Source organism: Eleutherodactylus coqui, chromosome 5 (genome assembly GCF_035609145.1).
Source record: "Eleutherodactylus coqui strain aEleCoq1 chromosome 5, aEleCoq1.hap1, whole genome shotgun sequence".
In the NCBI taxonomy this organism is placed as follows: Eukaryota; Metazoa; Chordata; class Amphibia; order Anura; family Eleutherodactylidae; genus Eleutherodactylus; species Eleutherodactylus coqui.
This window is the reverse complement of record NC_089841.1, coordinates 205450654-205476035: the sequence shown is the minus strand read 5'-3', so window position 1 is coordinate 205476035 and position 25382 is coordinate 205450654.

Genomic DNA, 25382 nt, shown 5'->3' with positions numbered 1-25382 from the left:
GCAGGTTGCTTTTTTTAGCCTGACCAAGGATTCTCTTCTTTCTGGTAACGGGGTTTTGGATTACCCCGCCTCTGGCAAGTGAGTGCTGTGATTGGATTGCGCACGAGCCAATCAGAGCTGGCGCTTGATCAGTCACAGCCGTTCAGTGAATAACATCACTGAATGGCTGTGATTGGTTGGATCGAGCGCCAGCTCTGATTGGCTGGCACTTGATATAATCACAGCACTTGCTTGTCAGAGACGGGGTAATTTAAAACCCTGTTCCAGAAAGAAGAGAGTCCTTGGTCAGGCTGACACGGCAACTTGCCGCAGTGTCAGAGACCAGTACGAGGACCCGGACGCTGGTGGCTAAGTGAGTAATTTTTTTTTGAATAGTGTAGCTAGGGCTTAGTAATCGCGATCGATGGATAAGCAGTCTGTTGCCATAACCTGGGGATACACACTCTTGCTGCGTTTATGTAATGACGCACCACCGAACAACTGAGGAGCGTCAGGAACAGCATGGGCAATTTGGGTAGGATGAAATTCGTGAATTTGGAAATGATTCGCCACACTTCGGACCAGAAGCTGGTTAACATTTGACACTCCCAGAATATGTGCAGCATTGTACCTAGCTCTCCTCCACATCTCCAACACAAAGGGGAAATGGAAGGGAATATTGCATGCAAGTGATTTCCTAGTGGAAGGCAAACAGTTAAAGAATAGGTTCCTACATAGCGGCTACCTGGCTGAAATGATGGAGGAAGCCTTTCAGTTTGCAAAAGAGCGAAACAGAAATGACCTCCTGGTCCCTTCTAAAAAGGGATCAGAGAATGTGTTGAGGATTATCGGAACCTATGATGAGGGAGTCCCCAGGATGCGTCAGCTCCTGGGTAAATACTGGCATACACTCAACGCTGACCTGCATCTTAAAGATATCCTTCCTGGGATGCCCCTTCTTACATTTCGGAGGGGCAGGAATCTAAAATATAGGGTAGTAAAAAGCCATCTTTCACCAGCCATAAGATTGCAAATGTGGTTGGAGGCACGGACATATCCATGCAATGACTGTCTAGCCTGTGCTTTAATCCTGAAGGGAGAAAAAATCCATAGTGTATCCACTGGGAGTAAATTCAAGATCAAAGAATTCTTTAACTGTAAATTTACCAACCTAGTCTACTTGGCATCCTGTCCTTGCCCATGTAATTATGTGGGCAAGACAATACAACAATTCAGACAACGTAGTATTCTGCACACGTGGGGAATATCAGGCGTGGCGAGATGACCCCGCTTGCCAGTCACATACAGCAGTTCCACGGGGGGACATAAAAAAATTGAAATGCCAGGGAATTGAGTCTATTAGATCACATTGCCGTAGATGTGACACAAACAAGAGACTATTACAAAAAGAGGCTGAATGGATCTTTAGAATGGATAGTCTACATCCTAAGGGTCTCAACGAGGTCCTTTCATTCAGCTCTTTTCTCTAATCACTAGGCCTTGATAACAAAATACCCTCCTTGTAATTCAGGGGTGGATGTCTTATCAGAATGTAATGACTGTGTATCTGAGGCACTACTCTCTGATCAATTTGTTGGTTAAGATGACTGGTGCCCGTCGAGTTAACCTCCTTTTTCCTATCACCACCAAGGTGAACAATTTCTATCTGTTTAAGAGATTCTACAGAGCGTTTTTCTAACCAACTGCATTTTGCAGTTTTATCTAATGGTTTGTACATTTGGGTTGATTTCCCACTTTTACAACGGTCCCCTAAATAGCTTTATGTCTATTGGGGTCCATTTTGATGGGCACACAATTTGTAGTCTTATGGCCCTAGTTACAACATTAGCGTTCCGACTATTAGGATTATGCCATTCTATCCTGCTAGGTGATTGCTGCATGATGGACATGCTCTTACCACTGCTCTGTATTAGTCCTGGTAGTTACTGTTTAGAGGGAATAGCAATAGCATTCTGGTTACCATGACGACGCTATGCAACTCGGTCAGGTGACTGGAGCATGATTGACATGCCAACGTCACCGCCTAAAGAGATGCGAGACTGCATCCAGACCTTCTTCCGGTCATATGATTATGTACCAGTGACACAGTGAGTCAGGTGACACTGTAGCGATGACGCGGCAGGTCATGTGACCACCCTCATGTGACTCACGCCGGAGAGAACGGCGCAATCTCTCCGTACAAGGAATCCAGGACTCCTGGGAAGGATCAAGTACAATGATGTATGTAGTATGAATAAAGAGAAGTGTATGATGCATTTTGCATCTCTTGCCGATCATCCTGATCATGGCTACCGCTATATGATTATTGTCTGACTAAATCCCCAAGGGGCGGTTAGGGACATTCCAATTGGATAAGGAGGCAGAGACCTTTGAGAGGGAGTTGCCAGACTAGGACTTATAAGGAGGCAGTTTGTCCAACTCAACTCATATGCCTCTAGCCTACCTTCAAGGCTGGAGTTACTGCTAGGTTTCTTCTTTATTTATTTTTGGTTCTCTTACCCAACAAACCTGTGCCTGGATACTGGCGATTAGTGCTGAATCCAGTGCCTTAGACCAGTGCAATAGGGCACTCTTTGTTTACTTAAACAGGGTTTGTTCTTTAACCCTAGGCACTGTAGGGTCAGATGGCAGCTCTAGAGTGGAATATAGGTATCCGATATGTGCACTCCTGGTTGCCAGAGGGGCTACTATAACCATAGATGAACCAATTGCCTAGCATCATTTAGCATTGTCCTTGCTTGCAAGCACACGCTATTATCACTGGTGCAAACCTTTGTTCTATAGATGAACACTCTGTCTAGCATTGAGGGGCATGGTCTGATTTATTAAGTACATGCCTCTATTGCTGGTGATATTTGAACCTTCTTTTTGGTCCTGTTTTGAGGAGTTGGGCTCCTGATGAGTCACTTCTGTGACAGAAACGCATCAAGCTTTATCCAGAGCCAATAAAAAGTTACATCTATATATACAAACCTTTTAGGTCTTTACAATCTGGTATATATCCAGATTTTTCACATAACCATGGACTATTTGCCTAATCAGTTGACCATTGGACTGATTAATGCACCGATTAGTTATCTTGGCCTCCGACGTTGGCCTTGGATGAGACTGTATACCTTGGCCCTAGTTTTCAGCATTATTCGCGGGCCACTTTAATAGGTCTACTACGGTGCATACCAGAATATTTTAAGCACCTGTATTCTATGTTTCTTATAAGGTCTTCATCTTTTAAAAGTCATTAGTAAAAGTTATGTTTTAGTTTAAGGAGTCAAGTCTGTGAAGGCACATTTGAACTACTGATTCCCCTGCGGCTGTGATACCGACACTCCCAGAATATGTGCAGCATTGTACCTAGCTCTCCTCCACGTCTCCAAAACAAAGGGGAAACATAAGTGAATATTGCATGCAAGTGAGAGGGCATCCTGTATCAGTGAGTGAGGGAGGATCTTGAACCCTAATTTCTGAATTTTAGTAGAGATAGAGGTTTTATGTGTTAATTAGAGATGAGCGAGCACCAAAATGCTCGGGTGCTCGTTACTCGGGACGAACTTTTCGCGATGCTCGAGGGTTCGTTTCGAGTAACGAACCCCATTAAAGTCAATGGGCGACCCGAGCATTTTTGTATTTCGCCGATGCTCGCTAAGGTTTCCTTGTGTGAAAATCTGGGCAATTCAAGAAAGTGATGGGAACGACACAGCAACGGATAGGGCAGGCGAGGGGCTACATGTTGGGCTGCATCTCAAGTTCACAGGTCCCACTATTAAGCCACAATAGCGGCAAGAGTGGGGCCCCCCCCTCCCAAAAACTTTTACTTCTGAAAAGCCCTCATTAGCATGGCATACCTTAGCTAAGCACCACACTACCTCCAACAAAGCACAATCACTGCCTGCATGACACTCCACTGCCACTTCTCCTGGGTTACATGCTGCCCAACCCCCCCCCCCTGCACGACCCTGCGTCCACAGCGCACACCAAACTGTCCCTGCGCAGCCTTCAGATGCCCTAATGCCACACCACCCTCATGTCTATTTAGAAGTGCGTCTGCCATGAGGAGGAACCGCAGGCACACACTGCAGAGGTTGGCACGGCTAGGCAGCGACCCTCTTTAAAAGGGGTGGGGCGATAGCCCACAATGCTGTACAGAAGCAATGAGAAATAGAATCCTGTGCCACCGCCATCAGGAGCTGCACACGTGGGCATAGCAATGGGGAACCTATGTGCCACACACTATTCATTCTGTCAAGGTGTCTCTGCATGCCCCAGTCAGACCGGGCTTTTTAATTCATAGACACAGGCAGGTACAACTCCCTATTGTGAAGTCCCTGTGGACCCACAGCATGGGTGGCTCCCTGGAACCCACCGGCGATACACAAAAATATCCCATTGCATTGCCCAACACAGCTGAGGTAGTAATGTTGTGCTTAATGCAGGTGGGCTTCGGCCCACACTGCATGCCCCAGTCAGACTGGGGTTCTTTACAAGTGGAAACAGATGCATTTATAATTCCCTGTGGACCCACAGCATGGGTGGGTGCCAGGAAGCCACCGGCGGTACATAGAAATATCCCATTGCAGTGCCCAACACAGCAGAGGTAGTAATGTCGTGCTTAATGCAGGTGGGCTTCGGCCCACACTGCATGCCCCAGTCAGACTGGGGTTCTTTACAAGTGGAAACAGATGATTTATAATTCCCTGTGGACCCACAGCATGGGTGGGTGCCAGGAAGCCACCGGCGGTACATAGAAATATCCCATTGCAGTGCCCAACACAGCTGAGGTAGTAATGTCGTGCTTAATGCAGGTGGGCTTCGGCCCACACTGCATGCCCCAGTCAGACTGGGGTTCTTTACAAGTGGAAACAGATGATTTATAATTCCCTGTGGACCCACAGCATGGGTGGGTGCCAGGAAGCCCCCGGCGGTACATAAATATATCCCATTGCAATGCCCATCACAGCTGAGGTAATGTCATGTTTAATGCAAGTGGGCTTGGGCCCACACTGCATGCCCCAGTCAGACTGGGGCTCTTTAGAAGTGGACACATGTAGTTACAACTCCGTGTGGACCCACGGCATGGGTGGTTCCCTGGAACCCACCGGTGGTACATAAATATATCCCATTGCAGTGCCCAACACAGCTGATGTAACGTCAGCTGTAATGCAGGTGGGCAAAAAATTAATTGGATTACACTGTAGGCGAGGGCCCACAAAAATTGGTGTACCAACAGTACTAATGTACCTCAGAAAAATTGCCCATGCCCAACCAAGATGGCAGGTGAAACCTATTAATCACTTTGGTTAATGTGGCTTAAGTGGTAACTAGGCCTGGAGGCAGCCCAGTTTAACGAAAAATTGGTTCAAGTTAAACTTTCAACGCTTTTAAGAGCATTGAAACGTATAAAAATTGTTTAGAAAAATTATATGAGTGAGCCTTGTGGCCCTAAGAAAAATTGCCCGTTCGGCGTGATTACGTGAGGTTTCAGGAGGAGGAGCAGGAGGAGGAGGAGGAGGAATATTATACACAGATTGATGAAGCAGAAATGTCCCCGTTTTGGATGGTGAGAGAGAACGATGCTTCCATCCGCGGGTGCAGCCTACGTATTGCTTAGGTATCGCTGCTGTCCGCTGGTGCAGAAGAGAAGTCTGGGGAAATCCAGGCTTTGTTCATCTTGATGAGTGTAAGCCTGTCGGCACTGTCGGTTGACAGGCGGGTACGCTTATCCGTGATGATTCCCCCAGCCACACTAAACACACTCTCTGACAAGACGCTAGCCGCAGGACAAGCAAGCACCTCCAGGGCATACAGCGCGAGTTCAGGCCACGTGTCCAGCTTCGACACCCAGTAGTTGTAGGGGGCAGAGGCGTCAGGGAGGACGGTCGTGCGATCGGCTACGTACTCCCTCACCATCCTTTTACAGTGCTCCCGCCGACTCAGCCTTGACTGGGGAGCGGTGACACAGTCTTGCTGGGGAGCCATAAAGCTGGCAAAGGCCTTGGAGAATGTTCCCCTGCCTGCGCTGTACATGCTGCCTGATCTCTGCGCCTCCCCTGCTACCTGGCCCTCGGAACTGCGCCTTCTGCCACTAGCGCTGTCGGATGGGAAGTTTACCATTAGTTTGTCCACCAGCGCCCTGTGGTATAGCATCATTCTCGAACCCCTTTCCTCTTCGGGAATGAGAGTGCAAAGGCTCTCCTTATACCGTGGGTCGAGCAGTGTGTACACCCAGTAATCCGTAGTGGCCAGAATGCGTGTAACGCGAGGGTCACGAGAAAGGCATCCTAACATGAAGTCAGCCATGTGTGCCAGGGTACCTGTACGCAACACATGGCTGTCCTCACTAGGAAGATCACTTTCAGGATCCTCCTCCTCCTCCTCCTCAGGCCATACACGCTGAAATGATGACAGGCAAGCAGCATGGGTACCGTCAGCAGTGGGCCAAGCTGTCTCTTCCCCCTCCTCCTCATCCTCCTCATGCTCCTCCTCCTCCTCCTGAACGCGCTGAGATATAGACAGGAGGGTGCTCTGACTATCCAGCGACATACTGTCTTCCCCCGGCTCTGTTTCCGAGCGCAAAGCGTCTGCCTTTATGCTTTGCAGGGAACTTCTCAAGATGCATAGCAGAGGAATGGTGACGCTAATGATTGCAGCATCGCCGCTCACCACCTGGGTAGACTCTTCAAATTTTCCAAGGACCTGGCAGATGTCTGCCAACCAGGGCCACTCTTCTGTAAATAATTGAGGAGGCTGACTCACACTGCGCCGCGCAAGTTGGAGTTGGTATTCCACTATAGCTCTACGCTGCTCATAGAGTCTGGCCAACATGTGGAGCGTAGAGTTCCACTGTGTGGGCACGTCGCACAGCAGTCGGTGCACTGGCAGATTAAACCGATGTTGCAGGGTGCGCAGGGTGGCAGCGTGCGTGTGGGATTTGCGGAAATGTGCGCAGAGCTGGCGCACCTTTCCGAGCAGGTATGACAAGTGGGGGTAGCTTTTCAGAAAGCGCTGAACCAGCAAATTAAACACATGGGCCAGGCATGGCACGTGTGTGAGGCTGCCGAGCTGCAGAGCCGCCACCAGCTTACGGCCGTTGTCACACACGACCATGCCCGGTTGGAGGCTCAGCAGCGCAAGCCAGCGGTCGGTCTGCTCTGTCAGACCCTGCAGCAGTTCGTGGGCCGTGTGCCTCTTCTCTCCTAAGCTGAGTAGTTTCAGCACGGCCTGCTGACGCTTTCCCACCGCTGTGCTGCCACGCCGCGTTACACCGACTGCTGGCGACGTGCTACTGACACATCTTGATTGCGAGACAGAGGTTGCGTTGGAGGAGGAGGAAGGTGCTTTAGTGGAGGAAGCATACACCGCCGCAGATACCACCACCGAGCTGTGGCCCGCAATTCTGGGGGTGGGTAGGACGTGAGCGGTCCCAGGCTCTGACTCTGTCCCAGCCTCCACTAAATTCACCCAATGTGCCGTCAGGGAGATATAGTGGCCCTGCCCGCCTGTGCGTGTCCACGTGTCTGTTGTTAAGTGGACCTTGGCATTAACCGCGTTGGTGAGGGCGCGTACAATGTTGCGGGAGACGTGGTCGTGCAGGCCTGGGACGGCACATCGGGAAAAGTAGTGGCGACTGGGAACCGAGTAGCGCGGGGCCGCCGCCGCCATCATGCTTTTGAAAGCCTCCGTTTCCACAAGCCTATACGGCAGCATCTCTAGGCTGATCAATTTTGCAATGTGCACGTTTAACGCTTGAGCGTGCGGGTGCGTGGCGGCGTACTTGCGCTTGCGCTCAAACTGTGGCGCTAGCGACGTCTGGACGCTACGCTGAGAGACATTGCTGGATGGGGCCGAGGACAGCGGAGGTGAGGGTGTGGGTGCAGGCCAGGAGACGGTAGTGCCTGTGTCCTCAGAGGGGGGTTGGATCTCAGTGGCAGGTTGGGGCACAGGGGGAGAGGCAGTGGTGCAAACCGGAGGCGGTGAACGGGCATCGTCCCACCTTGTGGGGTGCTTGGCCATCATATGCCTGCGCATGCTGTTGGTGGTGCCTCCCCAGCTGATCTTGGCGCGACAAAGGTTGCACACCACTGTTCGTCGGTCGTCAGGCGTCTCTGTGAAAAACTGCCACACCGTAGAGCACCTTGACCTGTGCAGGGTGGCATGGCGCGAGGGGGCGCTTTGGGAAACAGTTGGTGGATTATTCGGTCTGGCCCTGCCTCTACCCCTGGCCACCACACTGGCTCGGCCTGTGCCCACACCCTGACTTGGGCCTCCGCGTCCTCGCCCGCGTCCACGTCCTATAGGCCTACCCCTACCCCTCAGCATGGTGTATTACCAGTGATTTGATTTCCCAGGCAGGAAAGAAAGTGGCGCAAGCCTGCAGCCAAAATACAATTTTTTCCCTTGTTTTTCAAAGGACAAGCCACACTGCGTGTATTCAATGAATACTACTAAGTTTAATAACTGTGTTGCGGCCCTGCAAAACTGTCACAGAACTTTACTGTTGCAGAGTTACTAACTGTGGCAGAGCAGGTATTTCCCAGGCAGGAAAGAAATTGGCGCAAGGCTGCACTGAACCGTAGCTGGTTGCGTCTGATTTTTTTACGTTCTCCACGCAGCACACACGTACCCAGAGCCCTGATGGCTGTCAGAGGCAGGGCAAATATACTTTTGTCCCTTTTGTTTAAAAGGATAGGCCCACTGCGTCTATTCACTGAATAATAATTTTAATAACTGTGTTGCGGCCCTGCAAAACTGTCACAGAACTTTACTGTTGCAGAGTTACTAACTGTGGCAGAGCAGGTATTTCCCAGGCAGGAAAGAAATTGGCGCAAGGCTGCACTCAACCGTAGCTGGTTGTGTCTGATTTTTTCTGAACGTTCAGCGCACAGCACACATGTACACAGAGCCCTGAGTACTGTCAGAGGCAGGCCAAATAGAATTTTTTCCCTGCTTTTTACAAGGAACACCCACACTGCGTGTATTCAATGAATACTAAGTTTAATAACTGTGTTGTGGCCCTGCCAATTTGTCCCAGAACTGCAGTGATGCAAAGTAATTCGCTACCTACAGCAGATCAGGGATTTCCCATGCAGGAAAAAAATTGCCGCACGCCTGCGGTAAAACGTTGCTGACTGCGTCTGATTTTTTCTGAACGTTCAGCGCACAGCACACACGTACACAGAGCCCTGAGTACTGTCAGAGGCAGGCCAAATAGAATTTTTTCCCTGCTTTTTACAAGGAACACCCACACTGCGTGTATTCAATGAATAATGTATGTCTTCTGGCCCTGCCTACACAATTCTATCCCTGTAGTATTAATGCCGGGTGCAATGCTCTGCACAGCCGGTTTTGAGAAAAAAAAAAAAAATGCAACACTGCTAACAGCAGCCTGGACAGTACTGCACACGGATAGATGTGGCCCTAGAAAGGACCGTTGGGGTTCTTGAAGCCTACACTAACTCCTAACACTCTCCCTGCCTAACCCCCACTTCTGTCCCTATTGCAGGGCGCAATGCTCTGCAGATCCAATTTTGGAAAAAAAAAAAATACTGTGCTAACACAGTACTGCACACTAGTAGATGTGGCCCTGAGAAGGGCCGTTGGGGTTCTTGAAGCCTACACTGACTCCTAACGCTCTCCCTACAGCAGCTCCAGCACGATAGTACTTTCCCTCAGCTAAGTCACAAGGCATCTGAGCCGAGCCGCGGGAGGGGCCGATTTTTATACTCGGGTGACATCTGATCTTTCCAGCCACTCACAGCAGGGGGGTGGTATAGGGCTTGAACGTCACAGGGGGAAGTTGTAATGCCTTCCCTGTCTTTCAATTGGCCAGAAAAGCGCGCTAACGTCTCAGAGAGGAAACTGAAAGTAACCGGAACACCGCGTGGTACTCGTTACGAGTAACGAGCATCCCGAACACCCTAATATTCGCACGAATATCAAGCTCGGACGAGTACGTTCGCTCATCTCTAGTGTTAATGTAAAAATCTTGCATCTCTGTTCCATTGTAAGCGACATCGACAGGTCTCTTTCCCAATTACATAGGTATGATGGGACCGGAGAGTCAGGTTGCAAATTCAGTAGGTTAAAAAGGTGAGAGAAAGTGTGACTAGATGGGCCCCCTGCCTATCACAATTGTTCAAAAGGCGTCTTTGAGCGGATGAAGCCAAGGAGATAGGGTAGATATGTAAAAAAGTTGATTGATGTGCCACGTTGACAGGGGGGGCTAGTTCAATAGACTCAGTCAGTTCCTTGGCTGATAGCCAGGATGCATTGAGAGGGAAATACATGTGTATGTAGGTAGAAAATATGAATATATATATATATATATATATATATGTATATATATATTGCTATGTGTCTTTCTTTTTATATGCATACTAATTCTATACAATGCTATAATGCAAAAAACCTAATATGGACCTTACTGAAGCTTGATTAGATATTATGCCAAGGCTTTGCAAGGCCGAGAGAGATGTGTCCAGAAATTGAGAGATGATACAGAACCGGAAACGAAAGCCGCGTGCTTGGCTGTTTTCCCAGAAGCGCCTTGTCTAGATAAAAACTGTTTAACTACATATATGACTAACACTGCTTCAGGCAGAACTGCGGACATATCACATATATGGTTTTGCGGTGGATTTGAGCCAATAAGACAGTTGCACACTTCTAATGACGTGATAAGGTGTTTAAAGCCCCATGTAATCTATAATAAAGTGCGCAGTTACTCCCCGTGTGAGGAATTATACCAGACCTCTGTGTGTGGTGTTTTTTTCTTTACCTCCAGCAACGGGGCATTGGGGTGGGCCTGATTGGTGCTGTACGCCATATTTCCCTGACAGCATCCTGTATAAAGTGACATTCTCAAATTTTTTGTTGCCTATCCATCTGTTGAATGCCCCTCTCTCCAGTCCCTGCAGGAAGGCTGGGTTTCCTAACATTGAAAATAAAGAAGAAGGGGTGGTGGAGATATCTGGTCTCTTAAAGACCCTAAGGGTTGTCCTTATAATAGGTCCAATTGATCTCTAATGGAAGGTCACTTTGTATCCGTGACAAAACTGTTAAGGGCATGGACCAAGCTGCCCCCTCTATGGATATCCACTGCTTAATGTCCCCATCTCTATTCCAATCGACCACCCTTAATAAATGAGATACTTGGTGATATACTTTAATGTCGGAAAGACTCAATCCTCACTCCGATTTAGGTCTTACCAGTGAGGAACGGGCTATACGAGTAGCATTGTCTGCCCAAGTAAATTTGTCTATTAGAGAATTAAGATGTCTGAAGAATTGTGATGATATAGCAACTTGAAGGGCTTGAAAGAAGTAGAGGAATCTTGGGTCTGATTGACCATTTTAGGTGGCAGTGAAGCAACAGCGATTGTGATTGGTCAAAGCACGGTAGCCCATTGTTTAGTTCTGTTGACTTGCAATGCTGTGGTCCTGGGTTTAAATACAACCAAGGGAAATATCCGCACAGAGTTTGTATGCTGTCCCTGTTTTTATGTGGGTTTTCTCAGGGTAGTCCAGTTTCCTCCTACACTCCAAAGACACGCTAATAGGTTAATTCGGAATTTAGATTGTGAGCCCCAGAGGGGATACTGAATGATGACAATTTCTGGAAAGTCCTACAGAATATGTAAATGAATAAAGTAAGCTAAATCCCCATTGAATTCCAACCGTTAGACTCACAGATACAGTAAAACTTAATCACTCCTGAAAAATTTCTTAAGACAAAGAGAAATCCTTCAATTAAATCCTCCCATGTGAATATATACTATTGTAATGTAAAATTGATCAACAGCTCAAAATGCTATGATAAAGGTCTTTACAATACATTACATAAAGCTGCGGTCTGTTCTCCATATGTAACACAGTGATTTATAAATCAGAGATGACCGAATGCTTGAATTAAATTTTTTAGCTCATGGAACATACCTACTTTTTTATATTTCAGTTAGACATTTTATTGACCCGTATGGTGTTAGTTATACTGATTAAAGCAAATGTCTGCTTATTATGAATAAGAACACATCTGTTCTATTTGATTAGTATAGCTAAGAAATTATGATCTCCAGGGGCTATTCTAGTATTTTTGCCACATGAGGAAGAACATGAAACTGCATCCTACCCTTAAAGTGTACCTCCAATTATATGTTAAAACTAACACGTGACAGAACTTAACCCCTTAGTGACCACCTATACGCCTTTTATACAGTGGTCACTAGTGGCCCTTGTTCTGATGCATATGACTTATCAGAATACCAATATGGATCTCCTGTGCCGCTAGGAGCAGAAGACAGTTGGGCTCTAGCTCTAAAGGCTGGGAGCATAAAAACCTCTGATCCCAGCCATTTAACCCTTTATGTGCTGCGGTAAACGAAATGCAACGTGTAAAAGGCTGATAGAGGGAGGGGCCGTCTTCTGTCACTCATCAGACCCCCTGTGATGTGATCTGAAGTATTGCATTATAAAAAACGCTCAAAGGTAATGGAATTTGAGTTCCGTAGTGGGAAAAAAATGAAAAGTAAAATAATATAAACTTTAAAAAAAAAAAGTCAAAACCCAACCTTTCACAAATTTGGTATCCCGACATACTTAATGACCCATGTAAAAAAGTTAGTACATTATTTAACCTGCATGATGAACGAGGTAGAAAAGAAAATGGTGAAAAAGGCTAATTTTGTATATCTCACTTTAAAAAAAAACAAAACAGGATAGAAAGATTAAAAACTCTTAAAGGGGTTGTCTCACGGCAGCAAGTGGGTCTATACACTTCTGTATGGCCATATTAATGCACTTTGTAATGTACATTGTGCATTAATTATGAGCCATACAGAAGTTATTCACTTACCTGCTCCGTTGCTAGCGTCCCCGTCGCCATGGATCCATCTAATTCTGATGTCTTCTTGCTTTTTTAGACGCGCTTGCACTGTGCGGTCTTCTTCCTGGTGAATGTGGCCGCTCGTGCCGGAGAGCTGGTCCTCGTAGCTCCGCCCAGTCACGTGTGCCGATTTCAGCCAATCAGGAGGCTGGAATCGGCAATGGACCGCACAGAGCCCACGGTGCACCATGGGAGAAGACCCGTGGTGCATCGTGGGTGAAGATCCCGGCGGACATCTTGGTGAAGGAAGAAGAAGGAAGACGTCGCAGAGTTGGGATTCGGGTAAGTAATAAATTTTTTTTTTTTTAACACATCCTTTGGGGTTGTCCTGCGCCGAATGGGGGGCCTATGGAAAAAAAAAAAACAGTTTCGGCACGAGACAACCCCTTTAAGGATCACCAAATGGTGCTGTTAAAAAATACAACTCGAGCCGCAAAAGAAAAACCTTACACAGTACCATAGACAGCAAAAAATGTAAAATATATATATATATATATATATATATATATTATTTATTTTTTTTTTTTTTAAGTGTGAAAATAAAAATAGGTAAATTTGATATAATTGTAATCATACTGGGCCATGGAATTAATTTAGCATGTTACTTCTACTGTGTGGTGGACATGGTAAGTAATAAAAATAAAAAACATGCCAGAATTGCAGATTTTTAAAAATCCTGCCTCTAGAAAAAAGGGAATAAAATGTGATTAAAACATTATATGTTGCCAAAAATGGGATAAATGAACTAAAGCTTATCCTGTAAAAAAACCTGCATAGAGCTTTGGCGATGGAAACATAAAAGCATTACGGCTTTTTGAATGCGGCGACACAAAAGCAAATCTTTAACAAAAAATATTTTAGTGTACAAAAACAGCAAAGCAAAAAAACGGTATAAATTTGGTATCACCGGAGTTGTACTGACCAAGAAAATAATGTTATCATATTATTTATTGTGCGTGCGGAACACCATAAAAATGCAATCCATAAGGCAATGATGGAATTCCCCCCCCCCATTCCCTCGAAAAAAAAATATAAATAATATAAAATTAAAAATATATTATATGTACCCTAAAATGATGCCATTAAAAAAATACTACTTGTCCCACAAAAACAAGCCCTAATACATTTGTGTCGACAGAAAAATTAAAAAGTTATGGTTCTAGGAATGCAACGATGACAAAAGCTGAAAAACTGATTCATCATTAGCGCCTAAAATGGACCCATCATTAAGGGGTTAACAGAAGAGAAACAATTATATTCTATTTTATTAATGGAAAACTGTCACAGAGGTTCAATTGGAAGGAATCCTGCAACTTCTATCTCTTTGTGGGTGTATTCACATAAGCGAGTTTCACGCGCGAGTTCCATAAGATCGCGGTCTGGACAGACCTCACACGTTTCGAAAACGTATTGATTTGAATGTGCTAATTCACAGAAGTGATTTTTTGCGATATTGAATGATCGTTACATGCTCTATTTTTGTACGATTCCTAGTAAGGAACATCCATTATTATTTTCTATGGGATCTTTAAAGAAATCACACCATTTATACCATTGAAATCTATTGGAAGCACTTGCGATCTTTTCATGCGCGTGTAAAACGCATCTGAAAATCACATGTACATTTGCTTAAAAATACATCGTGTTCAGATCCAGAATCCCAATTTTACAAACGTGACATCAGTCAGAGTTTCTTGGACTGAGGGCTTAAACACAATGGGTTCTCTATACCCTCACAGCGCTCTCTCCTATGGTGCTGTCCACAGCGAGAAACATTACCCCCCTGGATTCACATTGATGGCCTCTTACCCAACCAACCGGAACCCTACTGTTCATTGATGGGGGCAAGAACACCAAAACAGCTGTCTGTGCATGAATATTCTGCTTTGGCTTACATCTCTAGTCATGTTTCAAGGCCTATGTTGGATATTTACCTGTCCAATAGGTAGCGCTGTGGAGGAATTATTCCATCAGTCATTTGCAAATCTCAGAGTACAAAGAGTTTCCTTAAAAAATGAATGGGGCCTTAATAATACTGAGGTAAAACAGAAATGGATGAAAATGAGTCCTGTGTGGCATAGAGTGCTAAGGCAGCAGAAATGCAGTCCTAGGCTCTCGCTCATGACCTGAAGGTTGCAAGTTCAATCCCCGCATGGTTCACGTACTCAGCTCAAGGTCGACTCATCCTTCCGAGGTCGGCAAAATGAGTATGCTGTGTGTGGGGGGTTGGGGGGTAATAAACAAATTACCTGAAAGCAATGCGGAATAAGTTGTCGCTATACAAATAACAAGACTTTTTAATTTTATTATGAGTGGAATGGTTGCAAAGTTTCTTTGCAGACTTACCTGAAGTTAGCCAAGTAAGTAGATATTCGCTATCTAGTAATCTGTAAGAAACTAAAGTAGGAAAATGTGACAAAAGAAATGGATACTGGTGTTTTCTGTACTGGAGACTTACAATAACTGAGTCTTACTATTGGCCTATGTATTCTAAGACTTATGTTCTGTTATTGTTTCAAATTACCAGTCAAGCTAGCAGAACAAGAAGTAAATGTTATTTGTGGTTTCTTATTCTTTCACAGACTAACATAAAACAGAGGCCGACGTAAGACAACCCAGAATTATTCCTTTTTTTCTTTTTCGAAAATCTCTTGATGGGTCTGACATAAGAACCACATAAAAACCACAACGTTGAAATAGAAAAAAAATAGATATAGTGAGCAGTAATGCAGTTCTGATCAAAACTCTCTTGCAGCAATTACACTGTCTTAGCCACCCACATTGTCTGCTCTTTCAATACTTCCCGTAAAAGGCATAGCTAAAATAAAATACACTTGGATTGTCTTTGAAACCACTTATTGTTCTGAGGTTACACTGTATGTTTTCACTTTTACTTAATAAAGAGAATACTTACAATATGTAGCACAAGGACAACATAAATATCCTGCAGTCTATAAAGAGGTTCCTCTGAATCAGACTCGCTTCCAGTAGTACTTCTAGTAGTCTGGCCATTATTTGGACATGTACTGGAAGAGAAAGGCATTCATGAATTCATGAATAGGTGAGTGCTGCCTCGGATTGGCTGAGCGCAGGGACCAATCAGAGGCAGCTCTCAGCTGTCATTCAATAGTGGAGAGCTGCCTCTGATTGGTCACACTGCTCAGCCAATCAGAGCAGCCCACTCAGCAGGTGGGGATTTTAAATCCCTGCCTGCTGAATACTACTGAGAGCAGTGCAGGGAGAAGAGCCGGCCGAGCCCCGGCAGCTGAAGAAAGGTGAGTATTCTTTTTTTTTATTTTATTCACCATTTCTTCTTGTTTTTCAGGGAAGGGCTTATGTTTAAAGCCCTTCTCTGAAAAACAATTACCGGGTGCCGTCACAAATGTGGCAGGTGCAGCAGTAGGGAATTCTTTTTACTAGCGGCGACGAAAGAAACATCTGTCGCATGCGGCAGATGTGTTCTTTATCCCCTAAGGGGACACTGCAGCGGCAGAGAGGTACGTTTATTTATTAATTTTTTTACACTAAAATGATTGTTTTTCAGGGAAGGGCTGAAAAACAATTACCGGGTGCCGTCACAAATGTGGCAGGTGCAGCAGTAGGGAATTCTTTTTACTAGCGGTGACGAAAGAAACATCTGTCGCATGCGGCAGATGTGTTCTTTATCCCCGCAGGGGACACGGCAGCGGCGGAGAGGTACGTTTATTTATTTATTTTTTTACACTAAAATGATTGTTTTTCAGGGAAGGGCTTATATGTAAAGCTCTTCCCTGCAAAACAATTCAGGGGTGCCGGCAGACCATTGTTTTCAATGGAGCCGCCGGCAGCAGCTGCGGCTCCATTAAAAAAACAATGCAGAGCCTGGGTCACCTTGAAAAATGCTTGTCTCCCATTGACTTCAATGGGGTTTTATTTGAAACGAGCTCTCCAGCATTACAAAAAGCTCGGCTCGAGTAAGAAGAACCCGAGCATTTTGGTGCTCGCTAATCTCTAACAAGCATCATTTTTAATTGTGTTCTACAAAATATAGGAGAGATTTGAAAAGGGTGCATAAAAGGGGTGTGACTAAACAAGCAAATGCACCTACCAGGTCATCCCCCCTGTACCCTCACTCACTTTTCCATCATTTGAAGTACATATGCTATGGCTTTTCCGCCCGCTGTCCATGCGAGTAGCAGTTATCTATCGCCCCCCAGGTGCTGCTCGCCTGTTTTTGGACCACTTTGCTGCCTGGCTCCCCCACTTCCTATCCTGTGAAATTCCAACCCTCATCTTAGGTGATTTTAACATCCCCACTAATGACCCCAACTCCCCATCTGCCTCTCAGCTTCTTTCACTCACCTCCTCCCTTGGTCTCTCTCAACTCACAGCCTCTCCCACTCACAGGGATGGCAATACTCTGGATCTGGTCTTCCTCCGGCTCTGCTCTGCTGCCAACTTCACTAACTCCCCTCTCCCGCTCTCGGATCATAACCTCCTCTCTTTCTCTGTCACGCTCCCTAATATCTCTCCAGACCCACCTACCTACAGTACCTACAGGAACCTTAAGGCCATTCACACCCAGAACTTTGCTGAATCCCTACAGTCCTCTCTGTCCCCCATCTCTCTCCTCACCTGCCCCAACCTGGCTGCCGCTCACTACAACACCGCTCTCAAACATGCCCTGGATGAAGCAGCGCCCCCCAGGACCCGAGCCATCCGATGTAGACCACGGCAACCCTGGCTCACGCCTCAAACGCGCTTCATCCGGCGGTGCTATAGAAGTGCTGAACGGCTGTGGAGGAAATCGCAAACGTCCGCAGACTTCCTCCACTACAAATTCATGCTCAGAACCTACAACCTTGCCCTCCACCATGCCAAACAAGTCTATTTCACCTCTCTAGTCTCCTCACTATCCCACAACCCTAAACGGCTCTTTGATACTTTTCACTCCCTTCTCAGCCCTAAACCACAGCCCCTGGTGACGGATCTCAGTGCCGAAGAGCTGGCTGCTTACTTCTAAAAGAAAATTGATGACATCCGTCAGGAAATAACTTCCCAACCCCAGACTAGCCCTGACCCTAGTCTTGTCAGCACTGCATCTAGCTCCTGCTCACTGTCTGTACTCAGACCAGCAACAGAGGAAGAAGTCTCCAAATTGCTCTTCTCTGCTCGCCCCACCACCTGCGCTAGCGACCCCATCCCCTCACACTTCCTCCGTTCCTTCTCCCCAGTGGTCATCTCCCATCTCACCACTATATTCAACCTCTCTCTGACCTCTGGCATCTTTCCCTCTTCTTTCAAACACACCATCATATCCCCACTGCTAAAGAAGCCGACTCTGGACGCGACTGATGCTGCCAACTACCGACCCATCTCAAACCTCCCCTTCATCTCCAAACTACTAGAACAGCTGTTTTACTCCCGCCTTGTAAGCTACCTATCAGAGCACTCTCTCCTAGACCCCCTACAGTCTGGCTTTCGACCTCAACACTCGACAGAAACTGCCCTTACAAGGGTATCCAATGACCTACTGACAGCCAAATCGAGGGGCGATTACTCCCTACTGATCCTCCTCGACCTCTCCGCAGCATTTGACACTGTTGACCACAAACTCCTCCTCAGTATGCTACGCTCCATTGGCCTAAAGGATACTGCCCTCTCCTGGTTCTCTTCCTACCTATCTGACCACTCTTTCAGTGTCTCCTTTGCTGGCTCTACCTCCCCTCATCTTCCCCTTGCTGTTGGGGTCCCCCAGGGCTCTGTCCTCGGCCCCCTTCTTTTCTCTATCTACATAGCCCCTATTGGACAAACCATCAGGAGATTTGGCCTCCAATACCACCTGTATGCTGATGACACCCAGCTATACACCTCTTCCCGTGACATCTCTGCACCTTTACTCCAAAACATCACTAACTGTCTGTCCTCCGTCTCTAACACTATGTCCTCTCTCTACCTAAAACTAAACCTCTCTAAAACTGACCTGCTGGCATTTTCACCCTCCACTAACCGACCTCCTCCTGACATCTCCATCTCAGTGTGTGGCGCCACCATAACTCCTAGACAACATGCCCGCTGCCTTGGAGTCATATTTGATTCTGATCTCTCTTTTACCCCCTACATCCAATCTCTCGCCTGAACATGTCAGCTGCACCTCAAGAACATCGCAAGAATCCGCTCTTTTCTCACTGTGGACACGCTAAAAACGCTTACTGTTGCCCTCATCCACTCCCGGCTCGATTATTGCAACTCGTTGCTGATTGGCCTCCCCTGCACCAGACTCTACCCTCTCCAATCCATCCTGAATGCGGCAGCCAGGCTCATCTTCCTGTCCAGCCGCTACTCGGACGCCTCTGCCCTGTGCCGGTCACTGCACTGGCTGCCCGTTAAATACAGAATTCAATTTAAACTCGCCACCTTCATCCACAAAGCCCTCCACAGTGCAGCACCCCCCTATATCGCCTCCCTCATCTCAATCCATCAACCAGCCCGGGCTCTCCGCTCTGCTAACGAAACCAGACTGAGCGCCCCTTTAATTCGAACTTCTCATTCCCGCCTCCAAGAATTCTCCAGAGCAGCAGCGGTCCTCTGGAATGCACTACCAAAGGCTACCCGAGCAATCCAGGACTCGCAGAACTTCAGGCGTGCTCTAAAAAGGCACCTCTTCAGGGAGGCATACCATGTGCCCTAAACCAAACCCCTCTGTACTCCGCCTGATAACATGCTCCCTGACCTACTGACTGCAATCCCTGCTAGCCATCATAAACCGCTCCTGCAGTCATACTGTTTCTGCCGTCACACGGCTAAATGTCTGACCATTGTCTATGTGTATATCACCCCTCACTCTCCACCTCGCCATACCGTGCACATCTCCAGCCCCTTTACCTTCTGCATCACCCCATTATTTGCAGTATGTAAGCTCGTTGGAGCAGGACCCGCACCCCGCACCCCTATTGTTTCCATCAATTGATTACTTTGTAACCGTGGTTCTGTAATGTTTGCACTTTTGTCTTTCTGTATCCCCTGTCCATGTAAGCGCTGCGGAATATGTTGGCGCTATACAAATAAAGATTATTATTATTATTATTAATAAATGTATTATTGATTTATTGCACCTGTACAGCTATGTGGTGGTAGAAGTGCCAAATAAACGATGCAGTGCATAGCATTGTGGTAAAATTGGGGCAATTTTGTTCAAATTTTCTTTGTAAAGTTTTGCTTGTATAAATGTGCTCTATTGTATGTAGATGTTTATGCTGTGCACCCAACCCATGAGTCCTACTCAACTAACTCATTCGTGCTATAAGAATTTGTGTTTTTTTTGTATAATTTATGCAATTTACTAGAATCAAAAGCAAAGAAAAAGTTAACTATCATGCATTCCTAGTTCATGCAACGTGATAGGTCACGGATAGTCCAGCCAGAAAAATCTGCAATTTTAACCATTTTGGGAAAATTCAAACTGTATTTCATGACTATAGATTGTATCCCAGGTCTCTACATGCTGGGATATAAGCCAACAGATGGGAAAAAAACAACATTGCTTACAGCTTTTCCCACATTGTGAGAAGCCTGGAAAACATCAGACAAGTCAGGAGAAAACCACTCTTTGATAGGAGGTGGGAGCAATGAATCTTATCTTCATATGATTAATAGTACAGGAAAAGCATATGATTTGATGAGTAACAGATTTAAATTTTTTAATAAGTGCTCTTTTGTTGCAATTCAAGGGGATTTACTCCTGAATACAGCAATCAATTCGATTCTATCAAGAAGGAACATAGATGGATAATGCACAATAATATATGGACCTAACATAATAAAATGAAGTTCGCATATAACGAGATGTAATATAGTCAGATCAATGCCTTCTACAAGCTACATGCGTTTATATTTACCAAGTTTTGTCTTTTGACTGAACACCACTAGAAAAACCACCCCCTAAAAAATTAAAAAATAATTTAATCTTTTCGTATACAATATTAAAACAGATACCGGTATTTCCACCAGACAAATACACAGCCATAAAAGGGTCACTCCGATGAAAACACATTTTTCCATCATCTGATTGCTTGTCACACTCTTTAGGTATCCTCCATATAATCCAGTTACTTCCATGCAGTGCAGCCTCCTGTCTGATACTTATCAAGCATCATCTTAAAAAGGGATTTTTTTAAACTTTTAGCTTCACATCAATCCCATGATGCATCAGCAGAGCATTTATCTGGAGCTATACTATTCTGCCTGCTGGGGGAACAGTTTAATTATCATTATCTTTTGAATTCACCTGTATAAACTACAGCCCATAAATATACAGTCATAAGGATGAGCTGTGATATCCTCTATTATAACTGTATGACCTTCTCTATTATAACTGTGTGAGAAGAACTGTGTGATCATCATCAGTACCAGTAATAGGACATTCTGTGTCCCCCTGTAGGCAGTTTTTAGACACATGTGATAGCATCACACAAACTGAGAATCTGACTAGAAAGGGAATCCATAACCCCAAGTAAATCTGAGCTGATCAGAATTGAGATCACATGACCAATGACCAGCTAAGGAAAAAAATGCCAGGCGTTTTAGACATAAAGAAGTAACTAACCAAGTTAACACTAAGTCACTTATATATATTGGGGGGATATCTACATAATGAATGAAAAAAACAAAAATTTGTCTCTTCATGTTTAATCTAAATATACCCCACCACAGAGCGTTAGGCCTCATGTCCACTAGAAAAATACGATCTGTGCGGGTTTCTGCTGCAGATTTCCGCAGCAGATGCACTGCGGGTCACCATTAATTTGATTTTTTATTGCTTGCGTGAGATCATAAGCAATGAGTTGAATGGAGCCCATCTGCGCGTGATCCGCAGTAAAATGGAGCATGCTGCGTTTTTTTTTTCCGGGTCTAAAATCTGCAAATCAAATTAAATCACATTTATGGGTGTTATATTCAATTTAATTGACTGCGGATGGCCAATGATTCCCTATGGGCAAATTTGACTGTGGATCTCACCCGCGGAAAAACGCGTGGATTTGCTAATTCTATTGTTCTAGTGGACATGAGGCCTTAACGAATTGATCTCTTGTTAGCAAAGACACACACACACATTATATATATTATATATATATATATATATATATATATATATATATATATATATATATACACTGTATAATGCATGTGCACAGTCTAACAACTCAAAGAGGGGGAGAAAGGAACAGAGTGACAATAAGAAGTAAAACTGAATCAATATGATAACTCAGTATGGTGTGAAGTACAGATAATATTTGTAAACCCTTCAGCTGATGATCCCCCTCCACCCCGACATGCATTTCGCCTGAACTCACTCTTAAGGAGATATCAGAGCCTAGTTACCAAATGTATATAAGCCCCAGAGACCTATTTAGTATAACACATGTACCATTGCTTCCCATGTAGCCATACTTAGATCATGGATGCAGCTATAACCATATATGATAGACCTAGCAGCAAAGATTAACGTGTTCTTGCATCCAATTGCCGAAAGCTTTATGAAGGCAGCAAATTGCTTGCGGTTATGTGACCAAAAACACTCTCTGCCCATACGCAAGGAAACCGCACAGGCACACGGTAAAGTGATGGTAAAGTAGCAGCAGGCACTGTCCAGGAAAGGGGAAAAAAGAAGGAAAGTGTGCTGAAGAAAAAGTGCCCAGAATAGACCAAAGTGTGGACCAGAGCTAAGAAAGCTGGAACCCCATGCACCTTATACAGAGACTCTCATCCCAAAAGCTTACTGGAATTCGCAACATAAAATATACATCAGTATAATTCATGTAATTAAATATATCATTGCCAGACTATATAAGATGAATACAACATATGATAAATAGTTAATAAGCGTATAATAAGCATATATAAATACAACATATAATCTCATGCTCAATAATAACTGGATAGAACACTCCTATAATTTTATACTACTGTGAACCAAGGGGAAAAAAATGAAATATGCTTAGTCCATAGCAGCCGATCGGGTGTGTGTTATAATAATTATGTCTCTGGGGGTGGAATACGTGTAGTAACTGGTCTCTGGTATCCCTTTGAGTAAGCGCTTAGGTGAACCGTGTGTCGGGGGTTACTAGCCGGAGGGTTTGTACATCTCTGTACTTCTCACCTTTCAGAGTTATCACATTGATTCAGTTGTACTTCTTATTGTGTCTTTGCTCCTTTGAGTTACTAGTATGTGCATATGCATTTATGTATGTCTATACATCTTTGTCAACAATTAAAGGGGCTCTGTCAGCTCCAACAGGCTGTCCAAACCGCAGGCAGGATGTTATAGAGCAGCAGGAGCCGAGAAGATTGATATATAGTTTATGGGGAAAGATTCAGTAGAACTTGTATTTTATTCATAACTGTCCAGTGGGCGGTCCTATCAGTGACTGACAGCTGTCTGTGTATAATTGTATATGCAGGGGCAGCTGTCAATCACTGATGGCTCCGCCCATTGGACTGTTCAGCTCAGAATGGGCAGAGATATAAATGAACAAAATGCAAGTTATACTGAATCTTTCCCCATAAAACTGTATATCAATCTGCTCAGCTCCTCCGGCTCTATAACATCATGCCTGCAGTTTAGACAGCAAGTTCTAGCTGACAGACTCCCTTTAAGGGGTCAATTAGTCAACTCTCTATAGCGGGATATATTTAAATTAGATTTAACTACCCTCTGCCTGGTTATTTTCATATTGCATACTAATAAAGATGAAATTGTGATTTAATTAATTTTTTGGCTTTCATCTGTGGTTTTTCTATTGGTTCAGTTTTCTGAACTTCCACAGTGCATTGTTAAATTAGTGTCTGTCTTTTGCATGCTGAGTCTTTGTCAATCCCTAGTATGCTAATAATTTCCTTGTTATGACCCCGACAATTTGGGATCATTTGGGTAATATAGAATTACAACTGATTTTATAAGTATTTTGGGCACATACCTAACCATCAGGTGCTAGGTAAGTATGAGTTTACTATATTTCAAATGGTTCTTATTGTAAATAAATCACATATCACTAGAGATGAGCGAATGTGCTCATTTAGAGCAATTACTCGATCGAGCATCGCTTTTTTCGAGTAACTGCCTAATCGGGCAAAAAGATTCCGGGGGCGCCGGGGGTGAGCGGGTGGTTGCGGTGGGGAGTGAGGTGGAAACAGAGAGAGAGCTCTCTCCTGTTCCCCCCTGCTACCTCCCACTCCACACCGCTGCCCCCCGCCCCCCGACGCCCCCCCGAATCTTTTTGTCCAAGTAGGCAGTTACTCGAAAAAAGCAATGCTCGATCGAGTAATTGTCCTAAACAATCACGTTCTCTCTTCCCTACATATCACCTATTTGAAATAGGCATACTATTATTTTAGTGCTATCTAATGAGGAAAGGAAAAGTCAGTGATTTATACGGTGTGTTCATTACACTGCATCACAGAAAAAAAAAATTGTCTGCTACTTGGGGTATTTCATGTGTGCTATGCTAATCCGAGTGTGTAGAGTCCAAAACTGTAGTCAGATTTGGCCTAGGACATCAGGTTCTGAAGTTGTACATGTGTTATTGGCTATTCATGCAGATGCAAGAAACTGATTATATGTTTGTTATCCTGCCACTGTGCATAACTAAATTGTGCTTCAAAACTGTGAGAGATTACAAAAACTTTTTCCCATTAGCAAAAGTGTAAATAAAAAGTTCCCTTAGTCTTTACGCAATGCACATACACTGTTCTAAAGTGCTTTAGGCACTTGCTATTGCGCTTGTGATTGTCTGTTGACCACTACATAAACCAGCAGTAGTCGCCCATCATGTTGGGGTTGAAGTGGCCTTGATGTATTTTTTGCATGGTGGCCATATCCTGGTGGAATCTTTCCCCCTGTTTATCACTCACGTCACACAAATTTGTAGGGAAAAAATCCAGATGAGAAAGTAAGAAATTAATTTTTAGCAAAATTTGGCAGCCGAGTTGCTGATACACTGCCAATATATTGCTTATAGGTTCAGCATGGTTGTCAGCCCGATGGTTGCCAATACAGTTTTGCACAACTAGCACAAATGCATCCCAAGTGGCGAGTTCATGACACATTAATTTGCGGATTTCACGACCAACAGAAATTCCTGCTTTTAGTTTGGCTTCCGATTTGGTTTTTCCAAACTTGTGCTTCAGATACTGGAAACCATTTCCATTATGATCCATGGCCACGACAAAGTTTTTCAGTAGGCCAACTTTATGTGAAATGGTGGAAGGTACACTTTCATTGGATCAATGAGTGATCAAACCTAGGCAGTCAATAGGTATATCATGAGCTAGAGGCATTGACTATATAGCAACTTAGACAATGCCATATTTAGGGTCAAGAAGGAATTTTTTTCTCCTCATACAGGGCAATTAGCATTTCCCTTCATTTTTTTAATACTTCCTCTGGATCAACAAGATAGAATAATAGGTTGGACTTGATGGAGCTGTATCTTCTTTCAATCTTATCAATTATGTTATTATGCTAGTATGG